Consider the following 15,088-nt stretch of genomic DNA (forward strand, 5'->3'; position numbering starts at 1 on the left):
GTAGATTTTGGTAAGCCTAAGGTTTGGCTGATGTCTCTAACAGTTTTATTCTTGTTTCTCAGCCTCATAATGGCTTCTTTGGCACAACTTTTGTCCTCATGTTGATAAACAATAATAAAAGTTTCCAATGGTGATGGAAAGACTGGAGGAAAGACTAGGTGCTGAGAGCTCTCTTATACCTGCATTAAGGAGGCAATTAAACACACCTGAGCAATTACAAACACCTGTGATGCCATGTGTCCCAAACATTATGGTGCCCTGAAATGGGGGGACTGTGTATCACAGCTGTAATTTCTACATGGTGAAACAAAAATGTATAAAAATACCCTTTAATAAAATCTGACATTGTGCACTTTAACCACATGTGATTTTTTTTCTATTACAAATCTCAAATTATGGAGTACAGAGGCAAATAAATAAATGATGGGTCTTTGTCCAAAACATCATAAAGGGCACTGTTACTTGGAATTGAGTCATTATGTTGTAGGTTCTTTCCTTTCATGATTCAAAATTGCCACCTATGCTCTATGCCATTACAATTTAGATTTGTGTTGGGTCCAAAGAATGGCCACTTGTTTCAGGCTAATAATTTGGGCACATGATGTTAAGCTTTTGTAAATGACATAGTCGGAAAACTGTGCGGGTTAATGGATTTTTGGTGCCAGTAACCTTTTCTAAGCCCTAATTCTTGACTTCTTGGCACCTATTTTCATAAACAAAATCTGGCCCTTTTAACTTTTCACCTGCAGCCATTCTTCAATTTCCAAAATCCCTGTTATCCCTGATAACATTTTCGTAAGCAAAATCCATAATGGATACCTTGGTTCAGTGCATTTTAATGGATGAAGAGTAACATGTTATTTGTTGTCGTAAAAGTAGATCCTTAAATTTAAGGCAGCCCACAGAATCAATGGGGTTACAGAGAAAATCAAAAATATCTGCATCTAACTTCTGGTCGTCTCATTACAAAAGGAAAGATAGAGGCTTTAGAGAGGGCGCAGAAGAGGTTTACAGGGATGCTTCCTGTATTAGAAGGTATTAGCTATAAGGAGAGGTTCAATACACTTAGATTGGTTTCTCAGGAGCATTGGAGACTGAAGGGAGACTTGATAGAAGTTTATAAAATTGAGAGACATTGGTGGCGTAGACAGTCTGAACCTCTATCCTAGAGTGGAATTGTCAAGTACTTGAGGGCAAAGCTTTATAGGAGAGTGGGAGAATACATGCATGGTAAGCATTTTTTATACAGAAAGTGGTAGGTGCTCAGTGGTGGAAGCAGATTCAATAGTGGCATTTAAGAGAATTTAATATGCAGGTTTTTGAGGATTATGGATCATGTGCAGGTAAAAGGGTTTCGTTCAATTTGGCATCATATTCAACACTGACATTGTGGGGCTGTTCCTGTGCCGTGTTATGTCCCCACATCATGTGCAGAAGATAGAACTACAAACTACATCAAATATCTTAGATTAGGTCCATAGTCTAGACTATAGTCTGGAAATATTTCCACTGCCATTTTTTTGGTGTTAAAAGAGTTGTACATTGCTCTAATGCTGTAGTGAAAGACACAAAGTCTGTGAACCTTAATTGCGAAATCTATTACATTCAATGCTTCCCTGTGTAATGCCGTGGTTAAACTGACATAATTGATGTATGCCTTTCCCTGTTGCCAGTTCTCGCATTGCCAGTATATAGTCTGGCAGGTGCAATTTATTAACACAGTGCAAACAACACTCTTCCAGTACAGAGGAGTTCCTACTGAATGCATGGATTTTGCAATAATAGGAAGGAGTGGGGGAATGCCCTCAGGAGTGTCAGAAGATTCTGAGCAGGTTGGTGAAAGTGTGTCTGAAGGAAACACTTTCTTTGTGCAACGAGACCACAGAGACCTTCCAGAGCTACAGGCGAGCATTCTTGGCTTGACTGTTTGAAAGTCTCCGCAAAACATGAATGTATTCTATAAATGCCTGCACTTTGGGAACATTTGCTTTGTCTGCCTCTGTGGATTGAAAGAAAAGTGGATGATTTACACTTTAAACGTGTAGTTTGGGTGCTTGCATAAAGCAGCAGAGGGCAGCAAACTATATGATGTGGCAGAGGTTTGGTGTGATCTGCGCCAAGTAAAGTCAGAATATCCAAGGGGAAAACAGTTAAGGCAAAATGTGTGAGGTTGAAGGAAGTCATAGATCTCAATGGGGACAAAATACACTGGTGTTAGCTTTTAAAACAGCATAGTTTCAGGAGAAATATGGTAATTAAAACTTGCTGACATAAGAAGCTACAGATATTAGTTTACAAAAAAACCTACAAATTGCTGGAGTTACTCAGTGGGTCAGGCGGCATCTCTGGAGGGCACGGAAAGGCGATGTTTCGAGTCACGACACTTCTTCACACTTGCTACTGTGAGAAAATGAAAATTTTCTGAGACCAGTGAAGTTGAAAGTTGAGGCAAGTATTGCATGTTATGCAACTTTTTTGATGAGTCTTATGCCAGAATATGAGTTTCACTACCTAGTAAATTGTCCTGATGGACACTACGACTCTCACAATTGTGAACATAATTAATCTACTCCAGTTCAGCTAATTTTGAACAGTGCTAGGCTATTCAAACATTGACCAAAGAGCTGAATTCCAGAGATGAGGCCAGGGAGACTTTCCTTGATATTATGGCAGAACTTAACCAAATGTGGTCGCAAGGAACCCTGGCAAAACTGCTTAATGGACACCTAGGGGAAAACGCTTTTTTGGTCATAAACTGTGCAAATGAAGATAGTTGTGCCTGTTGGAGGGCATTCATCCAGAACCAGAAACAACTCCTACTCTGCTGTGGCGCAGTGGGTGGAGCTGCTGCCTTGCAGCACCAGGGAACCAAGTTCAATCCTGACCTCTGTTGCTGTCTGTGTGAAATTTGCATGTTCTCCCTGTGACCACGTGGGTTTCCTACAGGTGCTCAGGTTTCCTCATACATCCCAAAGATGTGCGGGTTTATAGGTTAATTCATCTCTGTAAATTGTTCCTAGTGAAAGGGGTGGGGTACATTTACCCCCAGGGGGTATATTTGTTGATTCTGGATTGGTACATATTTTTTCTCATGGACTGACTGTGTTTGGTTCTGATATACCAGATATATCATCATTACTGGTTCATAAATACGTGAAATAACATTGTTATGTGCTATTAAAGTTGCCAGGGGTAAACGGGATGAAAAAGGTTGGGAACCCCTGCCTTAGTGTGTAGGGAGTGTGTATAAACTAGTGTGTTCACAGGTGAGCAATGGTCCGCAAAGGACTGCTTCCATGCTGTACCTCTAAAATTAAAATTAAATCAATGGATGCTAATGCAAGATGATAACAATGTCTTGACCGAGTCCATATTACAGGAGGTGCTAGAGGTCTTCAAAAATGTATTAGTGTAGATAAATTCCTGATCAAGTGCATTGTATGACATAGTCGGAAGCTATGAAGGAAATTGCCAGGCTATTGGCAGATATATTTGTATCATCGATTACCACAAATGAGTTGCCAGGAGACCAGAGGGTGCCAAAAGCAGTAAATGACATTCACAGCACTGTAGTGCCAGGTATTGATGCCGCACGCCTTTCCACCATTTACCATGTGTGTCAGGAGTGTGCTGGAATAATTTCATTTCCTTGGTTAGTTCAGCTCCAACCCACATGGATTAGGGGAAGATTAGCGACAAGAAGTGGTTGGACAGACTTGGATTGTTTTCTCTGGAACACCGAAGGTTGAGGGGAGACCTGATAGAAGTATATAAAGTTTTGAGAGGCATAGATAGGGTAGACAGTCAGAACATTTTTCCCAGCATGGCAATGTCAAAGACTAGAGGGCATTGCTTTAAGGTGGGAATTTAAATGAGATATGTGGGCTAAGTTTTATTTTTTACACAGAGGGTGATAGGTACCTGGAATGTGCTGCCGGAGGTGGTGGTGAGGCAGTCATTTAGTAACATGGTGTGAAGACAATAACCTCTTCTTCAAGACACAGAAGCGAGTTATTAACTTGTATGGTGGAGTACATGCCAAACAATAGTGCCAAACTTACATACAGCTTGGTTTGGGAACAGCTCTGTCAAGACCACAATAAAGTACAGGGAGCAATCGATGTAGCCAGTCCATCACACAGACCAGGCTCCCCACCATTGATTCCATCTATTCGTCATGCTGCCTCATAAAAGTAGTCAACATAATCAAAGACTTGCTCCACCCCGTCATTCCTCTTTCTCCACTCTCCCATCTGGCTGAAAGTGCAGAAGCTTTAAGTAATGGTTCTCAGACTCCTGTATCTTCTTCCTGATGATAGCAGAAAGATGGGAACGTGAACAGGGTGGTGTAGTCTTTGAAGTTAGCTGCCTTCTTGATGTAGCGCTCCCTGTACATCCCTGAGATGGTGGAGTGGTCTACCCATGATGAACTGGGCAATGTACACCATTTTATGCAGTTTATTTTGATCATTAGGAGCCGTCTTGATCATTTTTCTTGGTTAAAATCGGAAATATGTCTGTAAAATATTTAAGAACACAAGGAAATTCTTAACGTTAACTGCTTGGACGTGTCAATGATCTGTTTACAAAGTCCATAAATTAACTATTTTTTTACAATGATTCAAATGACTAAAGCTGAAGATCCATCATAATAGTAAGATTAAATAAAAACTTACCAGTTTGAAGTTTGATCTTTATTTTATGAGGAGTTACAATGAGGGATTACGTGAAGAAGCCCCGCTAGTTCACATGCGCGTCAATCTTCAAAGCAGCGGTGTGAAATCACAGATAATAATAATTGAAGTGACATAGTAAGATTAGAGAAGACTAGAACTACCAGATGACCTTTATGAGTGTTGGGAGCTGAGGGCACGTAATCCCTCATTGTAATTCCTCATAAGATAAAGATCAAACTTCAAACTGGTAAGTTCTCGTTTAATCTTACTATTTTACTTCGGAGTCACGTGAGTGACTACGTGAAGATTTCAAAGCTCTGTGATTTCATGCCGTGAGAAACGAGTCTACACAACCACAACTGCTTCATTGACAAAAGAGGGAAACATTCATAATGCATACAGTCATGACATAGATTTAAAACATGCTGATGCTGTTCAAGGAAGTAATAATAATAGTAACACCTCTCATCCGGGTGGAATCTATAAATAAAACGTAAAATAGAGTTGACAAATACCCCTGGTCTGGCAATGGGTTATTATAAAACGTTTGGAAAATCGTTTGTTTAACAATGCTGCAGCCGTTAGGATGTGGTCTAGCGGAACGTAAATAACCCTTGTTGGTGATGTTGTAGCAGACCTGGTGCAGTGAGATCTGTAACCAGTATCTACTCCTGCATAAATCAACCCCATTTTATCACCTGGAAATGGTCTGACCGGATAAGTTTTATAAAGTTTAGTACTAACCAGCATTACAAGTTTAGAGCCTTGAAGGCTCTTGGTGACCTTGACATATTGTTGTGTATGTGTGCCCTCACATAGCCAAAGGTCCCTGGGTATGCCTTGAACTATTTTGAGACCTGACACCCCTTCTGCTGTGCTTAAGTAATTATAAACATAAAATATTATATATATTATTACAAATGTAATCATCCTGTCCCTTCGCAATATGTAGCGACTGAACCTGTTGCACTAAACCAGCGCCAGTAGGATAACTACCTTATGAGAGCCGGCCAAATCTAAGGATGTAACTGGAGCCCCCTTGTGAAATAGTGTTAACACAATGTCAATATCCCATACTGCATTGTACTTGTCCTGGGAGAACCTGTGTTAAAGATATCCTTTACAACTTGATATCCGGGGTGAACCCGACAGAATGGATCCTGTTTGCTGCAGCAAATATGATGGGAAAGCATGTTGGCACAGTTAATGGCCCTATAATAATAATTGTCAAGAGACCATTTAAAATGAACTCCAAGCCATCTGTACCGTTTTAAATGTAACATTAGCATTAAACAACACGTCCCTTCTCCTGAAAAAGAAATGTACTGCTTTTTCCTTTTTTGGTGCTATGGGGTGAACACATACCAGGATAAGTGTGACAACCCAAGCCGTAAGGCAGCCTATTCAGAATTTGCAGAGCATAAATTGATTTTTATCATGCAACGGCTGATTTTCCCCCGAGCAACAGCCTGAACCAGCAAAATTTACGTTTAGAATAACCGTATAAGGTTGTATTATTATTCCCGACAAATCGGGAATCTAAGCTGCATAGGCTAATCAGACAGTAGGAAAAACCTAAAGCGGGATCTTGATGACTTTATTTGACGACCCGACTGACGAGGCAAAAAAGAGGAAGATATAAAAGACCATTCCTCCTCCTTTTAGCGAGAATGTATCTTTCGCCACTGTTATGCCACATATTTTTGCAACCTGTGAATAAGCATGAACGCAACATATTGATATTCGGTGTTCCATTGAAACAGAAATTCATAAATACTGTGTGATCCAACACCCATTCTGTGTTGTCATTGATCTGTATTTGATGATACACCAGTGCCAAATGATATTAGGTAAACTATTACAGGATACTTTTACTTGATTGCACCCATGTGACTAACATATGCCACCATCATAGTGTATCAACCTGTAGTTGGGCATGCAGATTATGCATATTCGCTCAATCACTCTTCAACCCATAGAATGCACGTAGGGTCTATAGATAGTTGATACCAATAACTGAAGAATTGGTAACTCATGCAAATCTCCTCCACCTCCAAACTGGAGATGCCAATCAGCGATTTCCTATGTTAGCCATTAGCATTATTTTGCAATATAACTGAAATATTTACTGACCAACTGCTGGAGCAATTCTAAATACTGTTTGTCCATCATTGTGACTTTTGTAGCTTCAGCTAGTAATACCATAGGTGTATTAACAATGACCTACATGGCACTTTTAGAAGTTTACCATTTAGCATGATGTAAGTTCTTCCACGTGCACAGCTGAATCACAGCTATTGTATTGCCAATTAGCCTTAATGAATAGCGGCTTATTATAACAACAAGGCTGTTACAGGTTTCTTTTAACTCCAATCTGTTGCCCAGGGCGGTGTCATAGGCCAATTAATAGCTAAGGTAAATCCCAATGACCAACAAGTCTATTTGATAACAACTTAATTTTTAATTGGATAGAGGAGCCCAATTTCTTAAATATAGCTTGAGACTGAAACTGTGGATTTTAGCAAAAATACGGCGTTAAAATATCATCCAGACAAGACATAACAGTGTTTTTGAACTGAGTAGTCGGCTTTGAATGCTTATTGTCATCATACTGTTACTATTGCCTCATCATAGCAATTGCCCCCTCCAAATATCTCCGATGATCCCTGTAAATGGGAACACCCTATGAAAATCAGTTGTTAATCAGCCATCTTTCACAATGAACAGGCCATGCCTGCCATCATTTTGTGCCTGCCTTAAACGACAACTCTGGCCTGATTTCCGAGCCTGTCTTGCAAGACAATTCTGGCCATAATACTGAGCTTATCTGATAATTCTGCCCTGTCTTAAAAGACAACTCTGGCCATAATCCTGTGTCGAAAGACAATTCTGGCCCCAATTCTGGACCTGCCTTCTCTGCCCATTTTCCCGAGCCTGATTCGAAGGCAATCCTGGCCAAAAATAATGAGCCTGCCTCAAAACACAATTCTGGCCCAATTCCAACCTGCTTGGAATGCTAGTAATGTCCCATTTTTACATGGTTAGATGCCTCTAAGGAGATGATAATGTCTTAATTATTTGTGTATTGTGCAAACAAGTGTAAATCTTACCAACATGTAACTTAATTGTAGAGTAGAACTGGCAGAGTGCGTGGAGCCACTGGCCTGCTTTCCTGCTGCCACCAGCTTCAGTGAACCGCTTGTGAAGACGTGGGTTGTCGCCGAAACTATCAAGCTTTGCTCGTTGTTGGCCTTGATTGGTCCAACAGCTTATGCTTCGTCCTCCAGGTTTTCCCTGTTGAATAGGTCTTACCTGAATAGAAGATTTGGCGGCTGTCTCTAATGTCCCCCTGAGCGGTGTTCACTGCATTGTGTTGGTATGGCAAACCTTGCTGCCAGGAATGGTAATTCTGACACGTGCCCTTCATCCATATAACATATAACCATATAACAATTACAGCACGGAAACAGGCCATCTCGGCCCTACATGTCCGTGCCAAACAACTTTTTTTCCCTTAGTCCCACCTGCCTGCACTCATACCATAACCCTCCATTCCCTTCTCATCCATATGCCTATCCAATTTATTTTTAAATGATACCAACGAACCTGCCTCCACCACTTCCACTGGAAGCTCATTCCACACCGCTACCACTCTCTGAGTAAAGAAGTTCCCCTCATGTTACCCCTAAACTTCTGTCCCTTTATTCTGAAGTCATGTCCTCTTGTTTGAATCTTCCCTATTCTCAAAGGGAAAAGCCTGTCCACATCAACTCTGTCTGTCCCTCTCATCATTTTAAAGACCTCTATCAAGTCCCCCCTTAACCTTCTGCGCTCCAGAGAATAAAGACCTAACTTATTCAACCTATCTCTGTAACTTAGTTGTTGAAACCCAGGCAACATTCTAGTAAATCTCCTCTGTACTCTCTCTATTTTGTTGACATCCTTCCTATAATTTGGCGACCAAAATTGTACACCATACTCCAGATTTGGTCTCACCAATGCCTTGTACAATTTTAACATTACATCCCAGCTTCTATACTCAATGCTCTGATTTATAAAGGCTAGCATACCAAAAGCTTTCTTTACCACCCTATCTATATGAGATTCCACCTTCAAGGAACTATGCACGGTTATTCCCAGATCCCTCTGTTCAACTGTATTCTTCAATTCCCTACCATTTACCATGTACGTCCTATTTTGATTTGTCCTGCCAAGGTGTAGCACCTCACATTTATCAGCATTAAACTCCATCTGCCATCTCTCAGCCCATTTTTCCAAATGGCCTAAATCACTCTGTAGACTTTGGAAATCCTCTTCATTATCCACAACCCCCCCCTATCTTGGTATCATCTGCATACTTACTAATCCAATTTACCACACCTTCATCCAGATCATTGATGTACATGACAAACAACAAAGGACCCAACACAGATCCCTGAGGCACCCCACTAGTCACCTGCCTCCAACCCGACAAACAGCCATCCACCATTACCCTCTGGCTTCTCCCATTCAGCCACTGTTGAATCCATCTTGCTTTTCCTGCATTTATACCCAACAGTTGAACCTTCTTAACCAACCTTCCATGAGGAACCTGTCCCTTGTGGTATGTTCCACAGCTCTACCCTCAGACGCGGCGTCAGATTTATACTGACCCGGCATGCTCCCTCCTCTAAAAAGGAAAACATTAAGCAGCCCTGTTACAAGGCACTGTTGGCGCGGGCTCTCCCAAAGGCCGGCGCTGTCATAGACTAGGCATCCACATGAAGCAGCACTGTCCTAGGCACTGCTGGCGCGGGCTCTCCCATAGACCCACGCTGACACAACTCCCTAGTGTGTCTAGATGGAGCATCCTCTCCATTAGGAGCTCCATCCTGGCCTACCTCCAAAATTTTATACCTTACCGGAGGGGAACCCTCCTGGCACCTGGACTGACCCTTCTGGTTAGTTTTATCCCATATCTAGACGGGAGCGGCATGACTGCTGGATTTCCCCTCCCTGGGATCCCCAATATCTGTATATATTACCGGAGGGGAACCCTCCCGGCACTAGGACTGACCATTGTAATCAGTTTTACCCCACCACTGCGGGGAACCCCAGCATCTGTATATATTACCGGAGGGGAACCCTCCCGGCACTAGGGCTAACCGTTCCAATCGGTTTTACCCCACCACTGGGGGGGAACCCCAGCATCTGTATATATTACTGGAGCGGAACCCTCCCGGAAATAGGCTAACCGTTCTAAAACGGAGCATTCAGAGGCAACCCACGTTGTCCTCTGAGAAGGTAAAAATCCTGTACAAACAGTACCCGTAGATAGGATTGAACCTGGGTCTCTGGCACTGCAAGGCAGCAACTTTATCGCTGTACTGCAGTGCCACCCAACTGGGATATTTCCCCGGCGTTTGGAAGTCACTGACCGTGTTGTCAGTGACTGGGATCACGAACCCGACTTCTCCAGCTACCCGCTTCCGCGGTCGGATCCGGAGTGTCCCCACAGCCCATAGCTGGTTCCCTCGTCGGCTTTGCAAACTACCGACAGGAAACCTCTAAAGAGAGGTTCCAGCACGGGATCAAAACCAGGTAAGAAATAGTAAACTTACCTGAAGTTTAAACTTACCGTTGGCAGGAGCGAGGTGCCTGCCAGTGCGGAGCTTCGCCATGCGAGTGACGATAATGACGCGCATGCGAACTGGCGGGGCTTCTTCACGTAGTCATTCATGTGACTCCGAAGTAAAATGTTGCATTTTGTTTCATATCTCCTTTTTAAAATTACTTTGTGCTAAATTATGTTAAGATAATTAAATAATTGTTCTGAACAGAATTTCTTTCTACTTGTCATAACTCATTCCAAAATATTTTAAGAACATTACGGGATAAATAAAGTAAGAGTTAACCATTAAGTTCAACGCACAATATATGTTCTTATTTTGATAAATAATTCTAAACTGTGGATTTTCTGTTTTATAAAATACTTTGCGGGGGTATGTATTACATATATAATGTAAAAAACATATGTACTAAAATATTGAAGTCTTAATGCAAACATGCATGTGAGGTACTGGTCTGAATTAGGGTGTTGCAGTATTGTTGTCATCTTGCTTGGGTTTTCATCATTGTAATTAGAAAAATCACAGCCAATTCCCATACCTGATTTTATAGTTTTGGCTGACTCACCACACCACCAAACCCCCATTGGGCTTGCGTGCTCGCAACTGCAGAAAGCATCTCAGTAATCCAGTTTGTTGTGTCAGCACCTCCTAAATGCATCACCTCCAACACTGAAAAAGGACAAGAGCAGTAGGCACTGTGGGAACACCACAATCTGCACCTTTCCCTTCAAATCACATGCATGCTTACTTAGGAAATATGTTATTGTTCCTTTTTGATTATTACATTTAAATATTGTGGAATTCCCTTCCCAACATCTTAGTAGGAGCATCCTATAGCCGTGTGGGCAAACAAAGTTGACTTTGTCAACTACAGTCTCAACTAGTAAATAAATTAATATGGAGTTATATAGTACATAGGCCTTTTGGCCCAGGTCATCCATGCTACACCAAGGTAGTCCTATTTACCTGTTGACTGATTTCCCTGTAAACCTTTCCTATCCATATATCTATCCAAACATATTATAAATATTGTTACTTTATCTGCCTCAACCATTTCCCTAGCACTTCACTGCCACTGAACTCGGCGAGAGAACATTTTCAGAATGTCGTAAATCAGGCAGCACATAATGTTAAAACGTTTAGGGGATGTAAAAAAATGTCTCCTTTTAAAATGCATCAGTACTTCTGGTGCATTAGCCAATTTGTTTTCATTGCCAACATCATTTATGGGACCTACCTATGTGCAAATTATTTCAAAAAATAAGTGATTATCATTGAAACATATTGAGACCTGATTGGTGTAAATGCAAACTGATTTTCAATATTCATGACAGATGATCAATGGTGTTACATTACTGCACAGCAGTTGATGGGCTTGAAAGTGAATAAAAGTGCACAGTTCCGGTGAAGTTGCTGCAAAAGTGTTTTACTTTAGTCACCAGATGTAAATGCAGGAATTTGTAATTCCTTTGCGAATTCTAGGGGAAATATCTGTGGAGACTCAAGAAATGGAAGAAGCTGGAGGAAGCCAGTGGGTCAAGCAGCATTGTGTAGAAATATAGCTGACGTTTGGGAACAGATTCATTCTCCAGACTGAAATATCTGTGCACTGGAAATAAATAGAATATCAGGTTTGCTTTCTAGGGCTTTTGGAAAAGAATGGTGTATAAAGGAGTCAGCAGGGCATCCTCCAGGGTAGGTGATGTCAAACTTGATTGAATTTTTTTGATCAGTTCACAATTGTGATTGGGATAAGGGAATCACTGAATGTTATCTACAAGGATATAGTTTGGCATTTGACAAGGTTCCACATGGTGGGCTGATCCCAAAAGGTTAAGATTTATGGGATCCATGTTGACTTTGAAGATTATATTCAGAACTGGCTTACACATAGAAGGATAGTGTTTGATGGAAGAATGCCATTCTGGCTGAAGGTCTAAGATCAGTGGTGTTCCATTGAGACAGTGCGGTAGATGCCTGGAATGTTTTGTCAAGGATGGTAGTGCAATGTTAGTAACATTTAAGAGTCTTTCGGATAGGCACATGAATATGTAGGGACATATGTTTTGTATATATGCGTTTTCATTATTTATGGAGAGGTATGAACCATGTGCAGGCAGTAGGGAATGGCTTCATTTGGCATCATGTTTGGCACAGGCATCGTGGGCCAAAGAGCCAATTCCTTTGCTGTGCTATTCCATGTTCCATGATAAGGGTATTGCTTCTCAATATCGGGTGATAAACAATCTGCAAAGAATCATCCATGGGCTTAATGCATGTTAGAACAAGGTTAGATTTTCACATTATTAGTTTAATAATTAACTATTTTCAGATAATATAATTATTTCATGCCACAGATCAACAGTGTTCAATAAAGATATTTCAATATAAGCAGTTTGTTCAAGAATGAACTGCAGATGCTGGAACGTTTCGGACCAAAACCCTTCTTCAGACTGTACTTCCCACCTTCGCATCTGAATATATGCACCTTTTCCATCCACTCTAATTGACATGTTAGTGTAATTGTTGTATTTGTATTATTCATACGCAGCCCCTTGGATCAATTATGATTTCTGTTGAGTTTGAGGTGACATAAGTTGTTGAGTTCTCTGCCACTTGTTGATAGAAGGTGCTTAATCAGATGGGCCAATGAGAATTAATCAGGGCTTCTGTGTGTACATGAAAAATGAATTTGAGGTTCTCTATGCCATCCTGAATGCTCTTCCTCCATTTTCAATGGTCCATGTGGCATCGACTTTTGTAAGTCAATGGAGGTGTCTTTCTTTTACATGGTGGATTTGAAAATGCATTTAAATCCTTTCTACTATGAATCTGGTTATCTTTCCGTTTGTTTTAAGAGTTTGATGATGAGCATGCAACCAAAACGGTCTTCATGTTAAAGCTGACCGAATGTAGTTAGGCCCTCGAGTTCGGCTTGGTGAGAGGATACTGATATTGTTTCATTTGGCATACTGAGAAACAATGTCTCTCCAACGTCATCATCAATCTGTACCTAGATGATATTTGGGTATAGGCACCATTGAAATTCAAGCTACAAACATTATTGAATCATTCTCTGAAGCATGTAAGAGAATATGGCATTATATTTAGACATCACTCTCCAATGGTAAAGTGACCCACTTCCCAGATCTTGGGAGACACCTCTTAATGAAGGCAGACATCTGGTGATGAAATTCTTCATTGATTAGATTAGATTAGATTAGATTAGATTAGATTTGTTTATTGTCATTCAGACCTTTCGGTCTGAACACAATTTTGTTTCACTGCAGTCATACATATAATAAAAAAATGACACAAACCCACTGACTCCCATGGCTATCTGGACTACACTTCTTCCCACCCTGCTTCCTGTAAGGACTCCATCCCCTACTCCCAATTCCTCCGTCTACGCCGTATCTGCTCCACGGATGAGGCGTTCCACACCAGGACATCTGAAATGTCCTCACTATTCAGGGAACGGGGGTTCCCCTCCTTCCACCATAAACGCACAATTTTAACATCCACCACAGTGAGTTCACCAAACACCTCCTCACTGTGGCGGAAGGCAAAATCTTAAAGTCTCTGTCTCTTCCCTCTTTGTTCTCCCTCTGCGCGACGGTGATCCAGGCTCCAGATGTTGTGAGCCCACCGGGTGATGGTAAATCCCGCGGCTCAACCGTGCTCCGCGAACGGGCTGGTTCAATCTCCGCGGGTGGTCGCTGCCACCGCCACAGCTCCGAGGCCGAGTCGGGTCTTCACTGCCGCCGCCACGCTTCCGAGGCCGAGTCGGGTCTCCGCTGCCGCTGCTGCTGCTGCCGCCACAGGTCCGAGGCCGTCGGATCTCCGTTGCTGCTGCCTCCGCCACAGCTCCGAGGCCGAGTCCAGTCTCCGCTGCTGCCGCCACAGCTCCAAGGCCGAGTCGGATCTCCGTTGCCGCTGTCGCTGTCGCCGTCACAGCTCTGAGGCCTAGTCGGGTCTCCGCTGCCGCTGCCTCCGCCACAGCTTCGGGGCCGAGTCGGGTCTCCGCTGCCACTGCTGCTGCCGCCACAGGTCCGGAGCCGAGTCGGATCTCCGTTGCCGCTGTCGCTGCTGCCGTCGCCGTCGCCGTCACAGCTCTGAGGCCTAGTCGGGTCTCCGCTGCCGCCGCCACAGCTCCGAGGCCGAGTCGGATCTCCACTGCCACTGCTGCTGCCGCCGCTGCTGTCGCAGCCACAGCTCCACATCAATTGTCATTGATGTCCCAGGCTGTCTTAGGTAAAAAGTGTTTTAAGATCAAGACTGCAAAATCAGCATTGATCTCTGCCTACCTGTATAGCATTGAAACATGAGCTATCTACAGCAGACACTTCAAAGCACTGGAGAGCTACCACCAACATTGCCATTTAGATATCAGGTTGTAGCAGCAATATAATTGTTTAATTCTAGCAAAATGTTTTTACTACGGCCAGGATATTATCAGGCTCTGCAGTCACTGCATACTGTCCAATACATGCAGCCATTTCCTGATTGCATCGGGTGTGAATTCAATTGATTGAATTGTTATTTAGAGGTCTGAATTGGATCACCCAAATATCTTTTCTGACTGATGGTCAATGTAGATCATATTCCACCGTTATCCACCATTCTCTCCCTTTTTGTCTATCCCCCAAACCCATTTTATTTGTCCTGTCCTTTTTTCCATTGCACCCGTTATCTTTTGCAGTGCATTTCCTTCACGGTTCCTGTTGCCTCTTCCCGTTCCCCTCAGTGACTGCACTTCAGAGTACTTTACAAAGAGCTTCTGTATTATGAAGTGCTGAAGTT

General features: G+C 42.3%; 1 protein-coding gene across 1 annotated transcript in view; it reads left to right on the forward strand.

The window, feature by feature from the left end:
• The window catches only part of cenpp (centromere protein P), a 287,161-nt gene that overhangs the window by 79,504 nt on the left and 192,569 nt on the right, over positions 1-15,088 (forward strand). The window lies entirely within an intron of this gene.

This window comes from Leucoraja erinacea, chromosome 16, assembly GCF_028641065.1.
Source record: "Leucoraja erinacea ecotype New England chromosome 16, Leri_hhj_1, whole genome shotgun sequence".
Taxonomy (NCBI): domain Eukaryota; kingdom Metazoa; phylum Chordata; class Chondrichthyes; order Rajiformes; family Rajidae; genus Leucoraja; species Leucoraja erinaceus.